Genomic DNA, 26906 nt, shown 5'->3' on the forward strand with positions numbered 1-26906 from the left:
CAACCCCGACCTCCACACGCTGCTGCTACGATGCTTCCGATCCCCGTACGCTTTTGCCGCTCTCTCCCGATCTGCTAGATTGGGACAGATCGGGGTCCAGATCGTGATAGTGGAACGGGGGCTTTCGTCTGAGGGAGCTATTTTTTTCAAACTCTGTTCAAGCAACAGTAAAAACTTCCTCGTGTCTTAATATTCTTTAGTGTGCCAAAAGTGTCTAGAAACTGTCGCGATATTTTTTGTTCAGGCTTTGGGGTAAAAAAAAACACATAAATAACATATTTCTCATTTCAACAAGTTCTAGAAGTTTACCTGATCATTCTTTGTCACACTCGTTCTCAAGGTATTCAGAGACATCCAAAGTGACTAATATCCGCTGACTCATCAGATGGGACTGGTAGGTTTACAGCCTTTCACAGCATGACTTGCAAATGAGCTCGAAGCACAAGCAGCAAATCGTTATCATATGCTGGATGCAGGATCATTGCTCTAGGATTCTTCTTCTTCTTGGTGAAGAAGGTGAAGCAAGCAGACTCCATAGACGTGTCTGGTTGATGACCATACAGAGCAAGAATGAAGAGTTTTGCTGCTTCCGTCAGATCTGTGGGAGTGGTACCTACCTCTCCAAATATAGCAACCAAACTTGGAAAATCCCTAGCGGGTAGTGTGATAAATGCACTTATCTCGCCCTTGCCGTATGGATATGAATCATGTGTCATCCACAGGGATCTCCCATCCAAAGTGACTAATATCCGCTGACTGGTCAGGTGGAGCTGGTAGGTTTACAGCTTTCCATAGTATTACTTGCAAATGAGCTCGAAGCACAAGCAGGAAGAGGTTACCAGATGTTGGATGCAGGGCCATCACTTTAGGATTCTCCTTCTTCTTGGTGAAGAAGGTGAAGCGAGCGGACTCCAGAGACGTGTCTGGTTGTTGACCATACAAAGCAAGAATTAAGGGTTTTGCTGCTTCCATTAGATCTGTGGGAGTGGTACCTACCTCTCCAAGTATAGTAACTAAAAATGGAAAATCCCAGCAGATAGTGTGTTCAATGCACGTATCTGGCCCTTGCCGTACGGATATGAGTCGTGTCGCATCCACTGAGGGTGTGAACGTCAAGCAACTGCAAACATTTTGGCCCCTAGTCAGCACAGGTTGATATCGAGCACTGTACAATCTCATAGCTCCATTTGTACCTTGCATTATAGCTCCGCTTGATAAATCCAGTAGACAAGAAGGACAAAAACGTTTGTGTCATCGCTAAGCACACTAATCACATTCTCACCACACCTGGCTGTCTGCAAGACATACGAGATCGTGAAGACATCTCCCTCATTATGAACTAACACACCATCGTCGAGAGTCTCCATTGTCGCATGTTCCTATAGACTGAATCTACTCAAAACACTTTCCAGCCTCCGTTTATTGTTCTTGCTCTTCATAATTACAGCTCTCTTTAATAGCCAAATGAGTGGTGATTGAGAACTCATAGTCTATGATAACGTCACCAGCCCTTCGTATTCTCTCATGATCCTTGGCAGAGATATCCTTGTACTTGTCAAAAACAACAATGTTCTTCCTACCGTCTGTATGATAGTGACTCAAACGACATTGGATGGATGCCATCAGATTTGGGGGAGTGCCACCATGTGGCCACTCAATGTGGTAGAACAGCTGTAATACATACATGCTAACTGTAAATACGGATTTTGGCGAAATCTCGGGTAAACCGAGACCTTTGACTAGATCCGGCCGATTTGTTGGCTTTACGGAGACAACTACGCTCATCAATCAATGATGAAAGTACTGCACACAATTCGTAGGCAAAAAGCGGTTCAAGTTCTACCTGTTGCTTCTGACCAATTATCAAGAGCCGAAGAAAAATACTCTCAAGGTCTATTGCTAATGTTGCTTTTTTACATTTGACCATCGTCTTCATTGGGCTACTGATAGCATCATAGAATCCACCAGTGAGTTTGTTGATGTATTTGTTTTCCAACTTGTCTCCAAACATAACTGATTCTGCCACATTCACATCAGTGGGGAAAATTTCGTCCAGTTACTGGGTTTTGGAGATGAGGACGTTCGTCTTCCAGCGGGTATGGCTATTTCTCCACTTCTGCATCAATGAGACTACGATCGTTGGCATCCAAGATTTGCCAATGGGTCAACTCCTCCTTGTGTTGCTTTTGTTTCGACTGTTCTGGAACACAGAATATATGTAGTCTATCCGATCAGGCACATGGACGGCGATATGGAAGGCATCAATCCAATCGCTTACCAGCTCAGCAAAAAGAGTCATGCCCTTGAGAGCTCCTTTGCCGTTCTTGGTTGAAGTCTGCTCTCGAAACTGGTCAGCAGAGATAGCATTTCAGTATGCTGTCTTCAGCATGAACTTCACTTATCTCCAAAAGATGCTGATTGAGGTATCTTGCGTACTGCGCATGGCCAGAAAGAAAGAAGTACTTCCTGACACGTTTGAGGATAAGCTGCTTCAAGTAGATGTCACCCCCTCTCTCTCTCTCCCTCTGCACGTTCAAACTGGTGGACAGGAGTGTTGGAAGAAGTTGTCAACCAAATGTGTGCCGGTGGGATGTAAGCATGCTGCACGCAGATACTGCTCTATCTGCTCGAATGTCTTTAGACCAGTTGATAGAAATCGCTTCAAGAGTGCAGCCGATGCTCCACGAAAGGCTTGTATGGCTTTCATCCAGGACTTCCCAGTTAAGATACCTGTCAGCCCTCCATATGTCACAGACACATACACATCTAATGCCGAACCTTTCATCAACTTCGCAATGTAGCCAACGAATGACTGTATAGTATACATCCCACAAGGATGGATGATTACATTATGGAACTGCCTGGGCTGGTACCAGCGCACTTGCTTGGAAACTACAAACAAATGCATGTCCATGCACACATGAACCATGTCCAACTCCATGTCAACTAATGACTTCTGTATGTACGCAAGTATAGTGAAGATGGTGTCTGGATGAGAGGGTGGTGCATCAATCAAAGGACCAAACATATAGATGATTGCAGGTTTGAGTGCTCCCTGGTTCCTGGATAGCTGATTGTTGAAGCCATCCCGTTCCATAGCATCTAGCCTTGGCTCAAGCTGTTGAGCCAATGAGTGTTCTTCTGTTGGCATGTTGAGCACACACGTCGATATAGCTGATGCCGGTACGCTTGTCTCTAGGCACTGAAGGGGGCATCACCCTCTTAGGTCTAGCATAGTGCTGAAGTAGAACAGCCCTGCTATTGTCAACAGACTTGGACTGTTTAGTTGTGCATCGAGGGAATGTGAGCGTACTGATCCGAGGCTGCGTGCTGCAGGTCTTGATGATCCCGGCAGGGTGTATCTGAAATTCTGTTGCCATGGCATGTGTCTCACGACAGGTTATTTACAGTCTATTTTATTTTGACACTGTCACTCACTTCAGCCAAAGGCTGTTCTTCAGTGACTCCGTGAAGTGGTAAAAACAAATCAAAGTAACATAATACAGCCTTTTATACTTAGTATACATAACATAAGAAAAGGAAGCAAACACAATGATCATACACTGTAAAATCAAGGCCATGTTCATTGAAAAATAACAGACTATGATACAAATTATCGGTTTCATTTTAGTAGACACAAATACTAACTAGAATCGGAATTTGTCAACACTGACAAATTAGGTGATCCGATATGTTCGGAAATCAATTGTTTGAGTCTCCTGATCCCAATAGGCATGACCATACCGGTTTCATCTGTGTTTAGTGGACATTGGCCGTGTGATGTTTGGATTCTCGTTTAGAAAAGGGAGTCAGACCTGCCATCTATGGTGCACAATTCCGTGTACACTAACGAAGATACAGAATGAAGTATATTTGACCTTTGACCCCACTTTCCACAGACAAGATGGCATCTGAGCAAAAAGTGGTTATTTTGTTAAATGATCCTTGTAACATGGTCTTTACGTGTACAAAATATGGGAAAGAAAGGACATGTATTCACCAAGATACAGGATGATGCATTTATGACTTTTGACCCTAATTTACATTCCCAAGATGGCGTCTGATCAAGTAGTTGTTACTTTATGAAATAATGTACGTGACATGACCTAAACATGTGCAAAATATGGTGGTGATAGGACTTTTTTTTCTTGAGTTATTGCAAAGAAAATTGCAAAAAGAAAGGAATATGAAAATACATCGAAGATAAGCTTTAATTTCAACCAAGTTTTTGGACATGATTCCGACACCGTATGAAAAAATAAAGGAACAATTACAATAGCCCAAACTCTCAGCTACAACATATCAAAATCTGGGAGAAATTCATCGAAGCATAAGTGAGCTAGTGCTCGAAAAGGACAGTCATGTCAATTTTCATTTCCAGAAAAACTGCACTCCCATAGAGATAACACGTAAACTGATCAAATTTGACAAGCTTACTTTCAATCCATTTTTACGAGGTAATGCCGTCAACTAATCAAAATGTTGTCATAATATTAATGAAAGGACATTTAATAAGCTTCAACATACTGAAATCTGGGTGAAAATCGGCAAAGGATAAGTGAGATACGCTCGAGTGAACTTGAAATTTGATGACGTCATTTTGAAAATTTACTCTTTTTATTTTATTAAGAAATTTGATATCTTTTCATCATTTTTCCAGCATCGCCAACCCATGAAATGACATGTACAACTCATCAGCTTTTAGAATATGTAAAGAAAATTGGGGGTCACCGTCCAACCTGACGAGTAAAATCGGATTTAAAATTGGCGGTTTTTTGGCATAGTTGCACTGTATATCGCCATTGACGCGCGCGCGGAGCTTCAACTTTGACGGGCCCGTATGACGTCATATTGAGTCGGATTGACTTGAGACTTGTTGGAAATATTCCTTGACATTTCAGGCATCCGATAAATGTGAAAAAACGGGAAATTTCTATTGCATATGAGCTGTGCGTGCGTATATGTGCGCGCGCGTACGCGTCCGTCCGATTTTTTCAATTTTTCAAAAAATGCTCCAAATGGTCTGAAACGTGTGCAAAAAAAAAATTGAGCTCGATTTAAGGATACAAATATTTCAACGCGCGCGTACGCGCACGTTTTGAGAGAAAATATGAATTTTGAGGACATGAGTAGAAAGCGCATAACTTCAAATATATGTGACGTAAATTTCATTGAAAAATTCCATTCCATTAATGAGATATGATTGAGAATGTGTTTTCATATAATGACGTCATAGTGACGTCACGGTTGACTGATCACTAAGATACATTAGATTTGTCGTCTTTGGGACATGATACATACATGGTATGAGTTTGAAATTGATAGGAAGAGGACTTTCTGAGCTAACCTCTGCACAACTTTTGAGGAGAAAGAAGAAAAAGAAAAGCAAAGAATCAGTACAGATACAGAAGGTGATCCGAGAGGATACTCGGATCACCTAAAAAAAAGAAAATACTACCAATTATTCTGAAATAATTCCATTAGATTACTTACGCATTGAAAAAGAAGAAAATTACTTCTACATACACATGTGATAAATGAACAAAAAATTAAAAGTGGGATCATTAAAACATAAAACTTATTGCACATACACACCCACACACAACATAAAACTGCAAATAAATTGCCTTAAAAGCCTATCCTTGTAATATATAAAACTGCAAATAAATTGCCTTAAAAGCCTATCCTTGTAATATAAAAAACTACTTTATTTAACATCGCTCGACAAACTATTCTATATTTGGCCACCGCGATATGAAAATCTACGTTTTTTTGATGTTTTTTGTTTGGTTAAATTGATGGTTAGTTTGGGTACACCTAACTGTAGGGTTGACTTCCTCAAACCATATAGATATTGTCTATACATGAATAATTCATATATATGTGAAGGCATGTTTTCGTTTACAATCATATACATGATATGTAACAACTGTTTATTGCGTCCACCCGAAAGACGATGCTATCATTACACTTTGTTCGAATCATCTGATATAGGGCTTCACTTGGAAATTTCCAGTCAACCTGCATAACCACTCTGAGTGCTCTAAATGGTATTTTCTGTAGTTTTTCAAAATATGTTTTGCCATGTTCTCCCATATAACACTCCAATAATCTATTTGATTCAGAATAACAGTTTTATAGAATATCATTGCCATTTGGTACGTGATGACCGGTCTAATTCTTTTCAGTAAACACAAACTCTTGTGCAGTTTTTCTACAAGCATTTAACATGTCGTGTCTAGCCTATGTACTGGTCAACACCAAGGTATCTGATATTCGTGACCTGATTAATGATCGTGTCCTGAATCTTTACACAAAGAACTGAAGTGCACTTTCATCTCATTCTCGACCAAATCAGTAAAAACTCGTATTTTGGGGGCATTTAGTGCTAACTTATTTCTACACAGCCACTCATTTATTCTGTCTATGCCTTCATTTAGAACCGTCACCAATCTATCAATGTTGTTTCAAGAGTAATAGAGGCATGTGTTATCTGCGTCGAGAGATACCATACTATTCCTTATCCACAAATGTAAGTCATTTATATACAAAATGAACTGTAAGGGACCTAAATTCGAACCCTGGGAATTCCACACTTTATTGTCTGTGGTCTAGATTGGAACCCCATTGACAACTGTGCACTGGTTGCGATCTGTCAGGTAACTCCAGAACCATTCAACTACTGAATCAGACAGGCCATACAGACGCGCCTTACGTAATAGAGTAACATGGTCCACTGTGTCGAATGCCTTCTTTAAATCTAATGCTACTTCACCTACAAACATTCCTTGGTAAAGTTTATTCAGCCAGTATTCTTTTACATTAATTAAGACCGTCATTGTCGAGCGTTTGGGTGTATACCTGATTGATGCACTGTCAGAAGTCCTTTCTCTTGAAGATATTTGTACAATTGATCAATATAAGTTTTTCCATAATTTTTGCTATCACTGGTAAAATAGATATTGGTCTGTAATTGTTAACCTGCGATCGTTGGCCTGCACCTTTGTATAAGGGCGTGACGCGAGACCGTTTCCATGCCAATGGAACCTTATTTTGGTGCATCATCGACAGATTAAGAATATAAATGAGAGGTTTACAAATATGTTCAGCAATAGACTTCAGGATAACTGCAGATACATTGTCCAGACCACATGCCTTTTCAGTAGCAAGATTATGTGAATGTTTCAGTACTTCGTTTTCTTCAAAATATATAAAACGGAAATGATTTTCACTGTCCATGTTTTTGGACAATATGTCCCTGCGGTCATGTACGGTATTTTCAACATTCTCTTGAATTGTTTTACCAACATCAATGAAATATGTATTAAAATATGCAACTATTTCTTCTTTATCCATCTTTTCTCCACCTTCTGATTTCACTTGTGTTATTCTACCAATTTCACATTTCTTCGGGAGAACAAAGTTCATCGATTTCCTACTCCTTGTCAGATTGACCATTACTTTTTATGATACTATTGGTAACATATTCTCTCTTTGCTTTACGAGCTCTACTTTGCTCTATTTAAGCTGTAACCGTGTTTCGTAAACACTTACATTTTTCTCAGTCAGCGGGTGAACTTAATTTTTTGGCCAAACAGCCATTTAGAGTTGATACCAATAGGTCAAAGCTGTCATGCCAGCCAAATACAGGTCCTGCCGTCTGATTAAAACCCATTATCCGATGTATAGTAACAGCTTTACCACGGACATACTTTGCTGCCGATTTGCGGAATCGCAGCACCTCATCATACGACACGATGTTTTCCATGTTGGTGTAAAATTTGAATGAAATCACTGCTACCAAACTTGTAGTGCAGTTTGACATCCAATTCAAGTTTTCTTTAGTTACCTCTATTGGTTATGCAATACTCCACGGACTGTGAGAAAGTCAGCGCTGCTTTTGTGATTTTCACCATTTGATATGAGCTTTGAGATGATTCTAAGCAATGTACGACTAATTTGTTCCGTCGTTTTAACATGAGTGAAATCACAAAGATCATAGCCTGTGTTCTTTGAGAGAATTACACATGCCTCCGTTGTGATCTTTTTCACCAAGGCATATTCTTTTTCGTCGTCCACATATTCTGCTTTAGAAATCTTCAGAATTGTATATACATACTCACGGAATACAGCAATGGATGCACAACCTTAATATTAAGGACTACCACATCATCACCAAGATAATTTATGATCTTGGTGAACATTTCCTTCCTGCCCATTGACGATTAAAAGCCACGCTCTTATCATGAAGTGCAATAGATGTCTAAGCACATTGCATTCGATTTGTATACATGTTATCAACAAGAGGCAGGCATGGCTTCATCGTCGATCACTGGGGTCTGGTCACTACGAGCAGGATTTTTTTTTTTCTGAAGTCATCATTACAGCAAATATGATGGAGCGCCTCGGCTGCTGATAAATCATGTAACCCATGGCAACGCACAGCAACTTCCATATTCCAATTTTCATTACGATCTTCACAATATTTCAAGACACTAGAATTAAAACAGAAATTAAAAGGGGTGCATCTCTCATTCCCATTCTTTCGCACTGCACTACCTTATACCATCTATCAGGATGTTTGGGATTTATAGGTTCACAAGCTTTCACACAAAAAAGACAGTTTCTCAAAATCATACTCTCTTGTTTGTGACCTTATTCTACCAACTGGAGCGTCATCACTGTCTCTAGATTCATCTTTTCTCTTCTTATCCAACCTATTTTCTGATATGAACCTTTCAAGTATATGGGCAGAAACAGTAGTTATGAAGTTCAATAGATGCCTGCTCTCCTTGAGAGTCCAAAACAGCTTGTATTTTGCAACGGGTATCATCGTCATTCCTCTCTATCACACACTCAATGACCGTTTTGAAAGCTCAAAGTTTGAATGTCTTCAGTGGTCCGGGCTTGCTGCAGGTTGAGAGGAGACAGTTTCCGTCATGAATCTCTGTAACAGCCATCATAATTCCTAAAATATAAAGGAAAATGAAATAAACCATATTCGTACCGAATGTCATGTTTCTTCTTTGTGCCAGAAAGATGTTAATTTATTTCTTTAAAATACAGGAATGGATTCTATATAACTCCAACCTTATCAGATGGGCCCCCAGTAGAAGCCACTGCACTGAGACACGTCAGAAACAAAACCCATTTCGGCAGATACCTCAGTACAGAGTTTATTTTACCGTCCATCTCGAAACATTAATCGGGCACTTTAGTTTCTGAAAAATACGGAAAACATTTTTTCATTGAAATGATAGTTCGAAGTCTACCACCAAAGTATGAGTGAACGCATATAAACATTGATAAGAACACCAGAAATGGATCGTAGCCCAAACCCTAAGAGAGTGGTGCATGGTAAACATCATTCTAAGATGAGCGGGTCATGATGAAATCGGGCAACCAACTTAGGTCTGACTTGACCTCGACCTGGAGAAATGATACAAGAAATGAATTCTTCATACTAAGAACCCCTTACACGAGCTCTTACTCATAGGTGTAGGGCAAGGCTTCAAGAAGTCAATTTTTCAGGATGACGACTTGCGACCATCTTAGATTTGACCTGAAGATGATCTTATATTGTAAAATTTATAACGGAAATAAATTCTACAGTCCCAACAGCCAAAAAAAAAAAAAAAACCGGTATCATTCATCATTCCGGCTGTTCATTCAACATGGCGTCTAGCGGCCATTTTGGATATATGCAAATTAGCAAAATTGCCATAAGTTGCCGTTTGGGCAAGCAAGCTGATTTTGTTCTAGGACTTCGTTGGACCACGAATGAACAAAAAAAAAACTTCATAGGAAAGAACATCTCTAGGTTGGTGCATTGAACTTGTGGGACAGTCAAATCAACCATAGACCAGATACTGTAAATTGATTCATTTTACAAGATGTTTTTTTAATCGGAATTTTGTAGTATTATTGGTCGAACTCCTTTTCTTTTGTGTTTTTTGCGGCGTATCACATAACTCGTCCCAGTGACGAGTTCAAGTGTAGTTAGTTTGTGATCCGCTAAGGGCGTATCACAAAATGTGTATGCACGGATTTTTTTTCCTCTCTTTTTTACGTAATACGCAATTAGCGTACCACTTATTGTGTCTTTACGGAATCTTTCTTTCTTGTTTATTAGGTGATACGTCGTTAGCGTTATTGTGTGGAACCTTTTGTTTTCATTTTTCTTCTTTCAAATTTTGTGAACGCAGTATCTTAACAATGACATGACCAATTAATGTGAAATTTTCAGTCATCATATAACTTGTCAACATCTCGATAAAGAAATCTTTTTCACAACGTCAACTTATCTGTAACGTACTCATTATCATCATTTTCACATGATGTTAAATGATCGATCATATCTTCATATTTAAACTGAATATCATATTTTACCATTTTCACAGGACATAAAGTTCAGGGGTCACTTGTTCTTTTCGCACAGTGCATATCAGTCAGGCTATCATGACGCGCGCCTACGCCCGCCTCGAAATTGTAAAATGCTCAAAATAATTTCCCGACCGATTTTCTATACTTTTCGTACCATTTTAAGAGTTTCAAACATTTCCGCGCTCACAACGCGTACGCAACATGGAAATTATGCACGTTCTTTTTTGTTTGATTTGAATTCCTGATAATTTCAGTAGCAACATCCATTGATTTTTGGTCAATTTTGACCAATAGCAAGGTAAAACGCGTGCGCCGCAGTCAAAATTCCGCGCTCTCGTCAATGTGCAAATGAAGTGAAGAAACATGCCTTTGTTTACTTTGCCTTACAGAGATCTCAAAATGACAGATGATCTCCTGTTTTTTATATCATATTTCAAAAGATATAGATTGTCAATAACATTGGGAGTATCCATATTTAAGACCAATTAGATGTCATCATGTCGTCATTTGACATCAACACTTTATTGTCATGTTTCTTTTTTTTTCGTGTCGAAGATCTCTTAGTAAATATACAGATATCTTGTAGAATCGACTCACTCCCGAACGCACACAAATGTAAGCGATTTCATCCTTGTTTTTGCGTTACAGAAACAATTTGTCGAAAGGTACCTTAGTTTTGTATGTACTGAGAACTCCACTTTATTAACGTATTTCACTGAAACTTCAAGCTTGTATATCACAACCTTTTCGTGAAAATAAGAGTTGAAAATGAGGTATGGTTACAAAAGGGTGATATTGCTTTTTAATTATTAACGCCATGAATAATGCTTTTTCGATTGCTAACTGTCTTTTTTAAAGATATTTCGATGGCGGTTGACTAGTTCGCCTCTCTGATGACCCCAAGCGTTCACCTAACTCGTCCCAAAGGGATGAGTTTCATGTCTCGTTCTTTTTTTCCTTCTGACTGATTTTCTGAACATAATATCTCAGAAAGACTTGATTGATAACATGAAATTTTCTATGATCTTGTCTCATATCAATATCTGGACAAAGGGATTTTCATCACGTTAACTTTTTTTTAATATATATGAATATGAATTAAAGGTTTATAATAATGGGGCGTCCCCGCCCGGGGCTGGGCTTTTCCAGGGTCTCTTCGGTTCCCCGGGGCGGAGTCGTCCCATGTGATACTAATTTATGTAATTTATTGTTATTGTTATGTTAATGGGGCGCGGAATGAATGACCGTGTCTCATTGTGAATAATGCATGCATGCGGAATTGCCGCACTCCACCATATATTGGATTCACTGGAATATGAATTAATGCAAATGTTTGTTAATATTCAATAGGTATGCTAAATGCCGTCAAGAGAAAAGTGTATCATTTTTTAAGTATGTACTACACTTGTCCTAGTTTTCTTCTTCTTCTTCTTCTTCATGCTATTTTACTTTTCTCCTTTTTCTTTCTTAGTTTCCATTTTCTCTACTCTTAATCTTTTCTGGTCTCATTTCTTATCCTTTTGCCTGCTTATACAACATTTTTCACACTTTGAATATGTGTAGGATTCCGTCAAAGTTATGTTCATTTATATTCGTAAATCTTCTGTAACATTGTGTGATATTTATGTATATGCCCTGCTTGTTCTGTTTATCCAGTTATGTCCTGGGCTTTTATGTTTTGTATTTATATATTCCTTTGTTCGATTTGTATATCAATAAAGTGATGAAATATAACATGTGACGTTATCTAGGCGCCATTTTGTGATTATGAGATGATATCAAATTATTGATCACATCTTTATAACTGATTTTAGGTATGAAAACATTTTAAGTCACGTGTGATCTTACAGCATAATTCTTGTTAGTCAGGTTAACATTTTGACGCATGGAGGTGCGCGTTTAAATTTTTAAATGCTCAAAATCACTTCCCGACCAATTTTCTAGTTCAAATATTTCACGCGTTTTGGCGCGTAGATCGCGTAATCAATATGGCAATGCGCTTTTTTCACTTGCTTTGGATTCCTGATGCAACCAGTAATTATATTCTTTTATTTTTTTTTTTCGTCCAGCTTGATCAATAACAAGGTAAAGTTAAAATTCCGCTTGCGCGTCTATGTGCATAATATCATATAGTGAATGAGCGCATGCATGCATCTCTCACTGCTCTCCAACTTTGTTGGCTGTTTGATGACATTTTGTTATTACTTTTAGTGAAGATTTACCCCACTACAAGAATTAAGTACCAGGAAGCAGGAGGACTTTGGATGACATCTGTATTTGCCTGGTTGTCAAGATCTTACATCAAATGACATTTTAGTTGCTTGACCAAGGAAGCAACCAGGGGAAGCCATATATGCTCCATGCAGTAAAGCACAATCTGAGGTGCTCATTCGTGCATGGCTGATTAACATTGACTATGCTGTAATGGGGCCTTGCACCTGCCCTGTCTCTGATCTGAGGAAAACTGCTTGATTACAATGGGGGATATTCTTCTGATTGTGATTGGAACCCTCACCCTTCTTCCTCTTCTGAATAGATCCCATAGCTCAGCTCTCACAGCACCAAGGCCTATTGTGAAGCAGCTATTCACTCGTAAACACTTCCTACCAAGAAGGATCCCGTATGATTATAACAGCCAAGCATCTTTTAAATGTGAATTGTTTAGAGCTGGAGGTGTACACCCAAATCTAGGCCCTGTACAAGATAGCAGCCAGCTACATGGTAACCATGAAAGTAAAAAGTACGCATGCCTTACTTCGAAACAACTGTCATATGGATGGAACGGCTTGTTTCACCTCTCATATCATGGGAAGGTGAGATTACCCAGACAAGTGTAAGCTACCATAAAAGCTCTGGGTCTGAACCGTCATGTGTCCCGTGGTGGTGTGAAGATCAGAAGCCGACCTCCCCAAGGAACAGCACCTGTCTCAAAATACGGGCCGGTCAAAAACCAATCCCAGTGGCCATTTCACCGTCACCACCATATTACTCCATAGGTGCATCTCATGTAAAAAACCATGGTTTAGTAGATATTATAGTAACCTGATCCAACGTAAAACCAGTGCTTTGCCAAAACACTATCGGCAGATCAAGTTTGCTCCATGGAATGCAAGGTCTGTCAAAGCCCGGGGTAGGTCTACAGCAATATATGATTTTGTGCTGTCACAGCGCCTCGACATCATGACCCTAACCGAAACCTGGTTAACAGGTACTGATCGCGATAATCACGCGGTTGCTGACATTCACATGAAATTACCAGGATTCAAGATGTTCCATGTATATCGCTAGGGCACAGTCGAAGGTGGAGTGAGTCTTCTGCGGCGAGGTGGATTCAATGTCATTGAAAACCAGAGATTACAACTACAATCATTTGAATATATTGATTTAACCTGTACATCACACATCACTTCTTCGTTTCGCATAGTTGTTCTCTACAGGCCACCACCTTCTAGAAAAAAATGAAGCTAATGTAGGATCCTTCATCAGAGAATTGTCGCTAGTATTGGAGGTTCTGATATCATCCCGACAAAAGTTTATGTTGGCAGGAGACTTCAACATTCACTTCGAAGATCCTGCAAATAACGATTCAAAGAAGTTACTTCAAGTACTGGAGCCTGCAAACCTTCGGAATTATGTAAACATTCCGACACATCGCAGTGGTCACACTTTGGACCTGCTGATTGCTTCAGAAGATGATAATTTTGTCTCTGGTGTTTCGGCAACTCATTCTCTGCCTTCTAATCATCTGGCTGTGCTGTGTACTTTGGCTGCTGCTCGTCCGCTCTTCATAAAAATGCAGATTTCTTCACGAAATACGAAAAACATCGATGTGGTCAGTTTCCAAGTCTCGCATAATGGCTGACTCGGTAGTTGATCCTGATGCACTTACTCAAGTCTATGACGCAGAACTTCGTAGAATCTTTGACGAATACGCTCCCATGGAGCAGAAGGATGTTGTTGTGCGACCACATGCTCCATATATGATTCTCACATTCACTTCGTGAAGCAAAGCAAAAACGAAGAAAGAGCGCGAGAAAGAGGATGAAATCTGATCTACATGTTCATAAAGAAATCTACCAGGCACTGTGTATAGAATACAGCAAACTCCTGTACCACGAAAAGAATGAGTATATCTCAAGTAAGATCAACACCACTGATCAACGCAGTCTTTATCGCATGGTCAAAAGCATGTCTTGTCCTTCCTCATCGATGGCACCTCTGCTGCGACATCACCACTCACCGGAGCAATTGGCTAATGACTTTGTGGATTTTTTTATCAGAAGATAGAACGTCTACAGAATTACTGTCATGTTGATGGGCAAGTTTATGAAGATCTCTCACTTCAATTACGTAGGAAATGCACCATCACAATGTCTGAATTTGACTTTGTCTCAGAAGATGTTATATCAAACACTCTCAAGGCAGTTTCCACTTCCTCTTCAGCACTCGATCCTATTCCTACGTCATTGTTGAAAAATTGTATGTCCAGTCTGCTGTCCTCCATCACAAAAATTGTAAATGCCATTCTGCAAACAGGTCGATTCCCTTGTTCTCTGAAGCACTCTTTAGTTCATCCACGTCTTCTTCTTGCTTTTGAGGCAGCAGCAGCTAAATAATGTCCCTCAATTGTTGTAGCCAAGTTACAGTCTGTGGAGTAGGGTGTGTCAGGTCCATGTTGTCAGGAGGGCGGAGATCAGGGCACTCACTCAAGATGTGTTGAGCAGTCTGTTCTGGTGCACCACACTGGCAAGCTGCTGACGGGCGTAGCCCCCAACGATGCATGGCTGTATTGAAACGCCCAACTCCCGTTCGAATCCGATTTAGAGACACCCACTCACTCCTTGGGAGGTTTGCTCCTGGGGGGACAGATGTATTGGGCGTGACAACTAGTTGGGCAGGTCGTTGGGTGTCTTCCCAGCTTGTTCTCCACGTCTGAAAAAGAGGGACTGCCATGTAATGATCTCAGGAGCTATCGACCTATTTCTAATCTGAGCTTCATTTGAAAACTGATTGAAAAAGCCGCTTGCGCACAGATCAAAGAGTACCTCTGTGAGCAGGACTTAATTCCTTCAACGCAGTCTACCTATAGGAAAAACTACAGTGTAGAAACAGTCCTTTTGAAAGTCTATCATGAGATCCTGCTGGACCTAGATTCACACAAGGAAGCCATCCTTGTCCTTCTTGACTGTAGTGCTGCATTTGACACCGTGGACCATCCCATCCTCCTTCGAAGGCTGGACAAGAGGTATGGGTTCCGCGGAAATGTCGTGGAATGGCTAAAATCCTATCTGAAAGACCGGACACACAGTGTGCACATTACGGACGCAACATCTGATATCCCCCATGACACCTGTGGCGTCCCACAAGGTTCAGTTATGGGACCACTGATATTTACGCTTTACAGTTCTCCAATCATCGACGTCATCAATGATCATGGCCTTCAACCTATGGTCTACGCAGATGACACACAGATTCTGGTCACTTTCAACCCGGACGATCGACAGGCGTCTGTTCTCAAGCTCAACAAGTGTCCTGTGGCAGTCAGTATCGGTGATGTCAACATTATGCCATCGTCCTGTGTTCGAAGTCTTGGCGTCCTTCTTGACAGACATCTCACCATGAAGGAACACATCAAGCATGTCTGCAAGTCTGCTACAGCTGCTCTTCGATGTCTTGGCAAACTAAGACCCTACCTCACAAAGAAGCTCACTCACACTTTAGTTCACTTTTTTGTTATTAGTAGGTTAGATAACAGGAATGAGTAATAGTCTGTTGATTAATCTTCCTCAATCGGATTGTTATCATCTTCAAAGGATTCAGAACGCTGCTGCCCGCATCATTGAAAAGCTCTTCAAGCATAGTGCAATTTCACGTACTCTTACTCAACTTCACTGGCTCCCCATGGAAAAGCGTCTCATATTGAAGATTCTCTTGTTAGTTTATAAGTTTCAAAATGATATCAGCCCACAATATATCAAGGAATTAATCACCTCACCTGTCTCCACAAGTAACTACTTGTGGAGACAGGTGAGGTTGGTAGATTACGACATCAATCCCTTCTCCGCATTCCTAAAGTTGATACAATGTTTTACGATGACAGATCTTTTTCAGTTGCTGCCCCAAGATTGTGGAACTCGTTACCGCAACATATCAGTCATTTGTCTTCATTGGTTTCATTCAAATCTTCTTTAAAGACTCATTTATATGTGAACTGATCTTTTTTCTTTGTACATGTGTGTGCGTATTAAAAGTAATTTGTTTATGTTTTGTGATAATATTGTAAAGCGCAAAGGGAACATTCACTTCTTATATGTGCTATGAAAATGTTATCATTATTACAGTGATAAAATCCTTTTTCTTAATCTTCTGTCCTATGTAAAGTTTAATTATATAGGTTGGTAGAGCCATGTGGCTATGTCGATGAGAACTCTGCCTTTCACACCGTCGGACAGGAGTTCGATTCCGGCAGGACGATTTTATTTTTCAGTTGAGCTACACTCAGATGTCATTCATGTTGAATTCATTTTATCGAGTATACACACCAATTTCCCTTTGTTTTGTATCTAAGGTTGAAATGCTACGATTGCTGTAAAACTTTGTGGACCGGTAGAGTTTGACCAACTGATTACATTATATATGAAGGCAAGTTGATAGATAGCCATCTTGAATATGAAAATTTGGGTCAAACTTCATATTTCAAAAGGCATATATAGAGGTCAAGATTATGCTTAGAAAACTCAGAATCCTCTTAAATTTTGCTCGTGTCAAAGACATCTTGCGTGGTCATGGAAAGGAGAATTAATCAACGGAACTTAACAAGTTCAGTTTGTTGCTCTAAGAATTCAGTGGCATTTAATGTGATACTATTTTTTTTCTTTTTTAAAGAAATATTGAGCTCGAAATGTTGCGTACGAAGCTCATGGGATAATTTTGTTATCGCCAAATTACAATTCTAATAGCTTAACATCGATTGTCAAGAAGAGTCTTAAGTAGATATGGTATAGCGTCATCTATGAACTCTGAGTTACAAATGAAAAATAACACAGTCTGAAAAGAATTTGCGAATTGATTGTGGCCGAAGTGATATTTTTCTTTCTTTAAACATTTCCTAAGAAACCTATGGTTAGTCCGTGGATAGATGAAGATGTGCCGTAACCGACGCTGGTTTTAATGTAAGCCACCTGGGTATACTATATCGTCTTTCTTTTGTCTTTTTTTTTTTGGTAGTTGAGGTAAACTTTCGATAATTATAAGTGCGTTCAAATTAAGAATGTCGTGTCAATTATCTACATCCGAAGGCACGCACATACAGCCTCTCTTTGATTTGTACTTAAAGGGGATGGCTAGTAACTGATCAGTGGGAACCAGTGGGAATGCTGGATGATGATTGTTCCAATCCTTGTGGGATTCATTTAAGAGTACATTATATATCTATTCTTGGGTGAAAATTATTTGCTTCAGGATGGTCTCATATTGAAGTAATGTGCAGTTTAATGTTTCCAGGTAAGCGTCCCTGGTCAGTGACGGGGCATTAATCTGCACATTACTTGAATATGAGACCGTTCTGAAGCAAATAATTTTCACACAACAGTAGATATATAATGTACTCTTAAATGAATCCCACAAGGATTGGAACAATCATCCCTCAGCATTCCAACTGATTCCCACTGATCGGTTACTAGCCATCCTCTTTAAGGATGTATTGTTCAAATATATTATTGTCAAAGGAGGCAGTATAGAACAGAGTATCATGCTGAACTCAACCTGAGTTACACGGCAAGCGTTCAATTTGATACATTTTTCTTCTTGTCAATCAGTCAATGGTGATCGAATAACATAATATGATATGACACGATACACCAGTACCTTACAAAGGGAAGTAAATGCACGATGCGATCAGTAGCACGTGAGTGCCGCCGTTGACTTCGGTTCAATATAATTCTCCTTTAAAGGATTTTCTACGCCTATTGGCATAGAGATAGTTGGATGTCCAACATTCTTTTTCCTTACCCCTTCAAACCCAGGCTTGAAGTTGACGATCACGGGCGACCAATATCTGATCCGTGATACTCCCATGCGTATCAACTCTCTGTTTTCTTTCTTTTCTTTTCTTTTCTTTTTTTTTACAGTTGAGCTAGACTCCGATATCGTTCGTATTGAAAACATGTTGTCAAGTAAACACACCCGCACGCACACGCAATTTCTTTTTATCTCGTATCGTAGGTTTCATCGCTTCTGCTGCTGTAAAATTTTGTATTCTCGTAGAGCTTGCCCAGCTGACTAGATCATCCAGAGGCGAGGTTATACCTAGTCATCTCGGTTATGCAAATAAGAGTCAACTTCATATTTCTCAACTTCTAATTCTCAGCTCAAGATGACCCTTAAAACATTTTATTGTCATGCTTCCTTTTTCTTGTGTCAAAGACTTCTTGGTGTACATATGTAGTAAAAAAGCATGTACAATTGACTTACTCCCATTCGCACACACACGTACGCGATTTCTCTTTGTTTTACATTACAGGAACAATTTGTCGAAACGTATCTTAATTCTGTAGGTCAGTGCAACTCGATTACACGAACGTATCTAGACAAAACTTCCAGTCGATGTAGTTCTTCCTTGTTCATGGAAATGGGAGTCGAAATCGAGGTATATAACACCATTCCTTTCTAAAAGTACTGCTTTGATTTCTAACTGTCCACTTTAAACAGCTGTCGTGAATGGTCGACCGGTATCTGATCACCCCCCCCCCCCTCTAACTAGCTAACTCATCTTAAAGTGACGAGTCTCATATCTCGTCTTGATGTTTTAGCTTAGTTTGCTACTTATTTACGAATGTATCGTAGAATTTAACGCCATTTATTGTTTTAGTGTGTGTAAAATGATATATTATGCAAACTGTGTGTATTTTTCTTTCTTTTTTTAATCAGTCCAGTGGCTCAATGAAGAACAGCCCTAGATGAAGGAGTCAAATAAAAGAAATTCATACTCATAAGGTCGTGATGTTATCAATTGATCAGATTCCATTAGAAATACATTATGTGTCAAATAGTACGATTGAGGAAAATTATTGTATTCTAGCTATATATCTAGTGTCCCAAAAAAGCGGAACGGTGGATTTTCAGTACCTTGCGTTTTAAAATGGATATATTTTATGACATCATTAGAAAGAGCATCTTCCACAGAAGACAAAAATGCCAAAATCATTAAAATTAGATAATTTGGTACAACTTTCACATTTGGCGCACACACACACACACTGTTTTTTCCTGGCCCGCTCCCAATATGAAAGCTGTATCTTTTGTTGACATGGATCAACGGGCTTACACAATACACATTCTTCGCTCATACGTCACAAAAATCAAGCGAAATTTGAAAATGACTGCATTTACAGAATTTGGTGTAGAATAAACAGTTCTGAACCAAATTATTTAATTTTAATAATTTTGGCTTCATTGTCTTCTGCGCAAGATGCTCTTTCTAATGATGTCATAAAATATATCGCTTTTAGAACGCAAGGTACTAAAAATCCACCGTTCCGCTTTTTTGGGAGGACACCCGGTATAAGTAAAGCGTGACGACGTACTTTACTTATGAGTTTGCAGATGCCAAGGAGAACAAAATGCCCGACTTTCCAAGAAAAATCGCCGATTTAGACAATTCTGCAAAAAGGGTTTTGACGTATGGCGCGGAGCTTGATGCTGATCATCCGGTAAGATTTTTCCTAAAATTTTTTTTTGATTTTAACCTCACATTATATTGTTCTCCACCACATACGTCTATATATACACGGGTACACGTCACGAGGCCGTCACCTACGAGTAATGCAGCCCAGGAGTCATACAGCCAACAAATCATGCAGTCCACTACTTATACAGCCCACGTAAAAAAGTAATAAACAATATTCAGTAAACGCGTGCATCAGATCTTTCCACATTTATTTCTAAAAATGCAAAAACACCCTCGTTTTCATGTTAAATCTTTGACCTGTTTTCTATATTCTTACTCCTCCCCTACCCCCCCCCCAAAAAAATCTTCCTACGAATGGGCTGTATGACTCGTGAGCCGTATAACTCTTGGGTTGTATGACTCATGGACTTGTTCTTTTTTATGTCGATCTCGTAGACCGTATAACTCGTGGGTGTCAGTCTCGTGAGATGACCCCATTATACATACCCAAAGATGCGTACTAATGGAAATTGGTGGAAACATTCGGATTATTTGCATGATCAAGAATAAAGGCAAGGACTGGAAGGGATATCCTCTTCCTGCATTTCCAACTTGTGTTATAGAAACGCTGTGACCATCACTGGATAAATTTGCCTTTGTAAGTAAAGCAATGAGTGATTTCCACATTTCACCTAAATTTCTATCGATGAAAACTAATGAGGCGGGGTGTTCAAACTGGCAAGAACCATGGATGTAACATCACTCTGATTGATGCTTTGATAAGGGACGCTTTATTTTGACATTTAATGTTGTCGTTCTCTTTCACCTACCATTTTGCTATCAGGGCTTTACAGATAATGAATACAGACAAAGGAGGAAGTACTTTGCTGACATCGCCTACAACTACAAACAGTAAGCAAGTTGATCACCTGCGCTATGGCAAGATAGGGAATAATGTCACTTCAACCACAAAGGACAAGGGATGTTGATGTTGATCGTTTATCATACATTACAAAAGACATCATATCATGTGTACAGGTCATGATACGACTAATTCTACTTTCAGCTTTACTTCCTTTTCTATTCTTTTTCCCTTCTATTTTCTAGTGTGAGAATAGAGAAATGATTTGCACCCTGAACAAGTACATTGCATACGTATTTCCTATGTTATATAGATCCGAAATTTATCAAAGGCTTTTTTATACATAGGCCTACAAAACACAAGTGGCAAACTCTCTATTCTACATTTGTTTCCAAGTCTATACATACATATGCTGATATATATGGAATTATGGTACATCATACAAAAAAATAGAAGTTAATGAGGAACGTATGGCCCGTTTGGACTTCATTTAATGAAAGCTTTGATCACTCACTTAAGAGGGCATCAATTTTACATCTGATAATTCAACGGCACACGTAACCAAAACATCTCTACATTAGAGGTATTGTACGCGTATTTTACAGAGCTTACAAAGAAAAGAATTATCTTCCTGTGGCTATCAACCATTTCAAAACTCGGGTAAGAAATTTCTGAAGACGGATGCTTCCTTCTTAAATTCTCCTTTGATATCACTTTGGATTACCCTGCCATATCCTTTTCCTTTGCGAAAAGTGCACGTATTTACTTCGAATTTCATTATTAGTGCTATCTGTTTACGTGAATTGTTTACTAAACCCCTCATTGTTTATATCCTTGACAGAGAGAGAGAAAAAAAAATAGCGAACACAAACGTGAAAAGTGTCCGCAGGTTTGACGTACAGTGTAAAATGTAAGTTACTACAGGTGAGCATCTTATTCCTCAACGTGATGACAGATGAGTTGCATACAACTTATGTTCATAATTTGTGTTAGGCATTTTATTTTCATTGACCATTCTTTCTTTTTTTTTGGCATCGTCTTTTTCACGCAGCGGTCATCCTATACAACGTGTGCAGTATACGGAGGAAGAGACAAAAACATGGTATGAAAACAGTACACTCACTAAGACCTTCATCTGCCTTTCGTCACTTTGAAGTGATCTCAAATATATTTGCTTCCATCATACTTTCATTTACGTCATGTCTATTTCAGTTTCCCTGTTGGAAAGTACACAGATTCCCATAGTGTGTTCGCAATGTGTATACAAAGTCGGCTAAGTGAAAATGCTCGAATTTAACAATGTGAAGATGATTTTCCACTGTGGTGTGTTTTTTTTTACTGAGTGTTTACATAGTAATGCTTTATTTCACACTGTGAATTGATGATTCACAATGTGTCCACAATAAAAAAACACTTGAATTTAACGAGATAGAGAGACCGCAAAATGTGTTCACAATTTGTTCACACTGTGCTTCACATTCTTTTTCACACTGTGGGACATTGTGCTCTTTCAGGCATGGTTCCCTTTCTGTTTGATATTCTTTTCGATGTTTACCATATATAGTAGATGACGCTAATGATAATTCGCAAGAAACATTAATCTTTCCTCCGTTAAGTTTTCATGAAATATGATAGATGTCATTCCCCTCATTATATACGCACAACAACCAATTAGACCCTCATCAAAATACCGTAACATTATAAGGGAGAAAATACGCAAAATTTGACGACAGTGTTTCTGCATGTTTGATAACTTCTTTGTGAATAAGTGTGATCTCCTAAGCCGTGCATGACGAGCACACATTAGAGACAAATCGGCCACTTTTCAAATTTCACAACGGTCATTTGGGGGTCTGTGGAATTTTTTTTTTTTTTTACCTCGATGGTGACAATTTGAGCTGGCAAAATGAAACGTAGCTGCACAAATTGTCGTCGGCCATGCACTGTGAATTGTGTAATTGGGGTGGTTGCTCCGATGTTATGCTTTGGTGGGGTAGGTATGACTGGTAAGTCATGCGTATGTGTGTGTGAGGGGGGCTGCATGGTATGTGCTGTGTATACTTTGTAGGTGCGTATTATGTGACTTGTGTATGCGTTTGCACATAGCTGTGTGTGTGTGTGTGTTTTGAGTTTAATAATTATATAATATTGACTGGCCCTGAGGGAGGTACCAGAAAATATTGCCCAAACTGAGAGCATATTGCCCGAGTCGAAGACGAGGGCAATATGTTTTCAGTGCCGGCAATATTTATCTGGTACCTCCCGAAAGAAAGGCCAGTCAATATCATAATTATTACCTATCCCCTAGGTAAAATAAGAAAATGGGTGAATACGGCTATAGACTTTGATACAGATCACGCCACATTTGACTACCTGTAGACCATCAACATATCGAATATTTGCAAAATTGTTCATCAATGTTTATCATTCAACTCCAACTTCAAAGATACATATGTAGTTGTAACAGGCAAACTTCAAACATCTGAACGCTCTTACACTTTACTTTTACTTCTCTGTTTAAAGTTGGAGAGCTGTAAAACTGACGGTCGCTGTGCAATTACTGAGCACAAATGGACTAGTCATTGTTTGACGCCTATCGGCCTATAATGCTGCTGTAAGTGGTATGAGTTGATTTATCAGCGTTCTTCTGCGATGCGTGTAACTGACACCCTGGACGTCCTGGAATGTTTTCTTTTCGTGGTCAATGGGAATGTTTACGTTTAAAGCAGGGAGGTGGGGAGGAGATTCCACTCCTCTTCCCATCTCCCTGTTTTACAGTGCACTCATATTATAACGAACACGGTTGTAACAAAATTCTGGTTATAACGAAGTAAAAATTTGGGCTGCAATGTCATCCACACTATGTATTTCTATCGTTTATTTGTTCAATTATAACAAAATTCCGATATAACGAAAGAAAACTGCCGGTCCCGAGGATTTCGTTATAACAGGAGTCCACTGTATATGTAAAACCCCGGATGCTCGTGATATGCTCTAATGTCGCCTGCTGAACTCCCCACCCTGCAAAATACCAACTGTAATTGCCTCGCAAAACTACCTCGTATAGGTAATAATACAATATGTGGAAACTGTGCGTGTGTGGTGGTTATATAGTGGTAGTGGTTTGTTTGCCTGTGTGTATACGTGTGCCTGTCTGTTTGTGTTTGGGTTTTGATGTTTGTGCGAACGAACTTTTTGAGCAGCAGGCACTACTGTGACAATGAAAATGCCTTCAACGTGTATGAGCACGTGTTTATAGAGTTCACAGCGGCGATGATTTCAAATAGTATGGGTGTATCAATTTCAGCGGTGAAGCGGGCTAGGAGAGAGACCGAGAGAAAAGGCTTACAAGGGAGGTACCCTTTCCCTAAATGTTATCTGTCTTTGTTCACTTTTTCACAGCAGTCATATTCTTCCATCAGTCTTAACTTCAACTTCCATATCACTATTCTTTGTCCCAGAATAAGTTTGGCATGCTTTATGCATGAACGAATAATTTCGACACGCCGTAAATAATTTCCCAATCGTTAGTTGATTTTAGCACAAACGAACTGCCATATGCACACCGCAAATACATACGTATTTATAAACAAACACAAACAAACACTCAAATCCTCATAATGCATATAAACCACTTCAACACACATTTTTCCATAATAAGCAATAACACATACACACACACACACACACACACACACGAACGGACACTCAATTATCATGTGCGGGCGCACATACTAACTTCGTTGAAACCTCACCGTGACTTTTTACATGGCTTGTTTGCATAGATGTTTCCCTGTAAGTTATGTGTTGGTATTTCAATGACTGTGTCAAGAATGATATTACCCCAAAAATGTGTTTCGAGGGCGTGCGACAATTTGTACCGTCAGCCCTCATCACAAATTGTCGCCAGACGACAAATTGTGATGGGGCGACAATTTAAGCAGCCAACTCCGTCACAAATTGTTGCCTGTTTCAGGGGCGACAATTTGTGACGGGGCGACAATTAAGTCGCAACAGGTGTTGCAATATCTGCAATCTACAATGTGACATTCATGTTATTCATGACGCTCATGAGTATTGAGCAAATAGGTGCACTCAGAGTACTTTGTCGCGCAGTATGACCCTTGCCACAATATATACTAGGTGTTTCAAAAAACATTTCCCCCTTTTGATCATCAATAGTTCAAAAACTATTCATCCGATAAAACTGTCATTGATATGAGTAATAGCTGAATAGTGTACAATTTTGTTGAAGGTAATTTGAATGTGAAAGCATTAATTAGTTTCATTAAATCTAAGATTGATTTTGAAATAAGGTTGCAGATTTTGGTCATATTTTACCCCTCTGTACAAAAATGGAACTTTGCACAGGAACCAATGATGTGTATGTGAGTGTGTGCTGACAATGGCCCTGAACAATGGACATGCCTGAACCACCTGTTGACTAGGCGTCAGTCTCGCGCTCCCAGGCACATGAATGCGTAATCAATAATTCATGTGGATTGCCCTGGCACTGCTAGTCTGAATTCATGCACGGTAAAGGGTAAAATGCATGCACATGGAAAAAGTAAGCACATGTTTCCATGTGCTTGCAAACACCGCATTTCATTCCAGCTGGCAATCACTTTCAAATTTTGCTTTACATATCACTAAATTTGGGATCTAAATAAGCATAAATAATCTAAAGTTCTTCATTTTAATTCAACTGTGTATTAATAGTCTGACAAATTTGTCGCTTTTTCGATAAAAAGAGATCATTTTTGATAAACGTTTTTCATTAGGGCGATTTGTTTCACAGTAGATTTACTTAAGGCTCCATATACACAGGTGTATACTCTAATTGATTTTCTCTGCTTCCTGTCACCATGTTTACGACAGAACAGAAGGTATTCATTGTAATTTCGTTTTTCAGAAGTAGGGAGAGCACTGTCGCGACTTAACGACAGTATCGGCAGGCGTTTGACTTTACACAGATACTGCCAGAGGCTGAATAAAGACTAGTTGTGATAGTGGAATTTCTCATGAATTGATAATGAAGCATTCAAACCCTGGCCATTGTTCAGGACTATTGTCAGGGTGTTAACCACACACTCCCGGAGGGAGTGGCTAGAGCAGGGAGGAAGTACGTCATGCACGACACTTGCGTGGTTTCGCAGGGTGTACGTACGCACGCCACGTCTAGCCGTGAGGAGTTACGTGCATTGTATGTTGTGCACGTGGTAAGTGAGTTGTACGTGCTTACAACGCACGATATCCGTGCGATTGCCACGTTATCTTACGGAGTTTGTAATTACACGTGCTGCTCACGTACGGTATCCCTACTCTCTCGCATATTGTAAGTGCGTGCAAGTGCGATGATTTTTTTTTCCCGGTCAGATGTTAGGGGAACTTATAGGCCCAATTATAGGACCACCTTCCCAGGTTCTTCAGATGTATAATCGTCTTCTCCATGGGTTTTACACGTGTGCATGGTAGTTTGAACTTTTGTGTGCCATATTAATTTCATGTCCATAGGTTTACATGTGAATTGTGTGTATATTTGACTCACTGACAGAGAAAGGGTTAATAGGCTACATTAGGTATAGGACCTAAGCATTGTATAACATAATTTTGGTTTAAACAGCCTAACACATCGGCGCTGGAGGTGAGGTGCATACGATTTGCTGTTACGAAGTCTGCCATCTTTACACCCAGTTTCAGAGGTGGTGGCTATTCAGCCATCCAGGCATATTTTGAGCTAGATTTAACAGCATATTACTGGAACAATGAATGTAGGCCTATGGTTTTGCAGTTTTCTCCGAGTCTGAAGGTGTCACGTTTGCAATTAAGGCCCTGTATAAGTTAATACTGTCATCATAATAAATTCTTCCTTTGCCTAATTTCAAAATACATGTATACACATGTTTAGAGAATTGTACTGACCTTTTCACTGTTCTACATACACGATGATGACCAATGCCTTTTTACCAAGCTTATGCAACTCTTAAATGTAAC

General features: G+C 39.5%; 1 pseudogene; it reads left to right on the plus strand.

The window, feature by feature from the left end:
- Window positions 1-26906, plus strand: part of LOC139734517 (tryptophan 5-hydroxylase 1-like) — a 152616-nt pseudogene that overhangs the window by 64433 nt on the left and 61277 nt on the right.

Source organism: Diadema antillarum, unplaced genomic scaffold (assembly GCF_040938485.1).
Source record: "Diadema antillarum isolate AM-2024a unplaced genomic scaffold, OU_Dant_1.0 seq00000531_RagTag, whole genome shotgun sequence".
Classification (NCBI taxonomy): Eukaryota; Metazoa; Echinodermata; class Echinoidea; order Diadematoida; family Diadematidae; genus Diadema; species Diadema antillarum.